Source organism: Acinonyx jubatus, chromosome B4, assembly GCF_027475565.1.
Source record: "Acinonyx jubatus isolate Ajub_Pintada_27869175 chromosome B4, VMU_Ajub_asm_v1.0, whole genome shotgun sequence".
Lineage (NCBI taxonomy): Eukaryota > Metazoa > Chordata > Mammalia > Carnivora > Felidae > Acinonyx > Acinonyx jubatus.
This window is the reverse complement of record NC_069387.1, coordinates 111,810,739-111,813,352: the sequence shown is the minus strand read 5'-3', so window position 1 is coordinate 111,813,352 and position 2,614 is coordinate 111,810,739. Positions and strand designations below refer to the sequence as shown.

At 41.2% G+C, this 2,614-nt stretch overlaps 1 non-coding gene across 1 annotated transcript; it reads left to right on the top strand.

Moving 5' to 3' along the window:
* The first annotated feature begins 1,807 nt into the window (after window positions 1-1,807).
* On the top strand, window positions 1,808-1,913 carry LOC113602952 (U6 spliceosomal RNA). The gene has a single exon (XR_003424465.1). It is a non-coding gene; the product is annotated as a U6 spliceosomal RNA (small nuclear RNA).
* Window positions 1,914-2,614: the final 701 nt, after the last annotated feature.

The following is a 2,614-nucleotide window of genomic DNA, read 5'->3' as shown; positions in this document are numbered from 1 at the left end:
AATGTTCAGGGTAGAAACCCAAATACCTCTAGTGTCATACGTAACACCATGCGGTAATAAAAGTACCCATTCTCCCTCTTTCTCAAGTTCTTCTACTTAGTATTATTTTTTCTAGTCTCAATGGTACTCATATTCATTTACATGAAAACTCTCCTTCTTAGATTACAGTATCATATTCATTCAACAAACACTTGATGAGTACTTGATTTGTGCCCGTGTTGTACTGTAGACAGGATGGATGAAACATGGCTCAGCATTGAAGTTGCTCAAAGCTCAGTTGAGGAGATAGAGATATAAGCCAATAAGTATAATTGTGAAAAGTGTTGTAAGGGTAAAATGTATTAGAGGATCCCAGGGGAAAGAAGGTACTATTTGCGCCTCTCCCATCCTCTGTCATATACACTCTGTACAGTCTGTCATCCTCACTACTCCTCAAACAAAACGTCAACAATGGCTCCCATGTTGCCAAATCTGGGTCATGCCTTTGTCCTCATCTTGCTCAACATGTTGGCAATATTTCACAGAGTTGTTCATTTCCTCCTTCTGGAAAGGCTTTCTTCACTTGGCCCCAGAGTAGTCACTCTTACTTCACTTCCTGTCTCACTGGTCACTCATTTTAAGTCTTCTTTGTGGCTCTTCTTCCTCTTCCCAACCTCCAAACGTTGGATTGTTCCAGAACTTAGTCCCTGACCTCTAGTCTCTTCTCACTTCTCCCTAACTGATTCTATCTGATTTCAGCTTTATTGCAGGTAACTCCCAGATAACTAGTCTATCCATATTATTTCCACTGAACTCAAAACCATTAATTCAACTGCCTATTTAATGTTACCACTTACAGGTCTAATAAGCATTTTAAGAATAACATAACTTAAGGGGCACCTGGGTGGCTCAGTTGGTTGAGTGTCCGATTTTAGCTCAGGTCATGATCTCATCTCATGGTCTGTGAGTTCCAGCCCCGTGTCGGGCTCTGTGCTGACAGCTCAGAGCCTGGAACCTGCTTCAGATTCTGTGTCTCCCTCTCTCTCTGACCCTCCCCCATTCATGTTCTGTCTCTCTCTGTCTCAAAAATAAAATAAGAAAATATTTAAAAACATTAAAAAAAAAGAATAACATAACTTAAATAAATCTTTGTTATTCCCACCCGATCTGTAATTCCTACAGTTTTTGCTATCTCAGTCCATCAGATTTCACCCTTCCAGTTGCTCAGGTTAAAATTCTTGGGTGTTATCCTTGAGTATTTCCTCCACACACTACCTTTCAGCTTTGCCTTCAAAATATATTCAGCATCTGACCACTCATACCATTGCTGCTATCATCCCCCTAAACAACATTTGTCCCCCGGATTATTGCAACAGCCTCCTTAGCGGTCTCTTAGCTTTCATTCCAACTTCCCTACACTTCATCTTACACGCGGCTATTGGAGAGATCCTATTAAAATAGAAGGCAGATGACAGCACCCTCTGCTCTCTACCTTTCAGTGGTTTCCATACTGATTTAGAATAAAAATCAAAGTCCTTTCCATGGCCTATAAGGCTTTAAACAACGTTGCCCACAGCTACGTTTCTGATTTCCTCCCTCACTCCTTCACTACACCACCCTGGCCCCCTTTCACTTCCTCCAGTATATCAAGAATGCTCTGCCTTGGGCACTTTGTACTTGGCACTCCCTCTGCCTGGAATGCTTACCACCCTGCCCCACCCCCCACCTCATCCACATTGATGGAGCTTATACTTTATTTTCATCTTTGTGCCCATATCACCTCATCAAAGTTAACTTCCTTGACCACTCTATTTAAAATAACATCCTCGTGCTCGCTTTGGCAGCACATGTACTAAAATTGGAACAACACAGAGAAGATTAGCACTGCCCTGTGCAAAGATAACACGCAAATTCCTGAAGCCTTCCATATTTTCGTACGCCAAGCGAAATTCGTCAGTCAGAGAAAGACAAGTATCGTATGACTTCACTCATATGAGGACTTTAAGAGACAAAACAGATGAACATAAGGGAAGGGAAGCAAAAATAATATAAAAACAGGGAGGGGGACAAAACAGAAGAGACCCTTAAATACGGAGAACAAACAGAGGGTTTATTGGAGGGGGTGGGGAAGGGGGGATGGGCTAAATCAGTAAGGGGCTTAAGGAATCTACTCCTGAAATCATTGTGGCACGATATGCTAACTTGGATGTAAATGTAAAAAATAAATTATATTTAAAAAATAACATCCTCACCCCTTACTTTGCCTGATTTTTCTTCATTGTAGTTCTACCTGCCTTGCATGCTTTTGTTTGCCACTGATTTACTATCTATTTGCTCCCACTAGAATCTGAATTCTATGCAGTAGAAAATGTTGTCTGTTTTCTCCCTGCTACATCTCTAGATCCCGGGACAGTCTCTGACACCTAATAGCGTTCCAATAAATTAATTTATTTGAGCTGGGGGTAAAGGACAAAAGCTCCAAGACAAAAGAAACCAGCACGTGCAAAGGAATACATTTGGTGTATCTAAAACAGGAGTTGGCAGACTACAGTCTGGGGGCCAAATCTAGCCTGCCACTTGTTTTTGTTTTTGTTTTTGTTTTTTTAAGTGAAATTTTACTGAGAGATAGCCATGC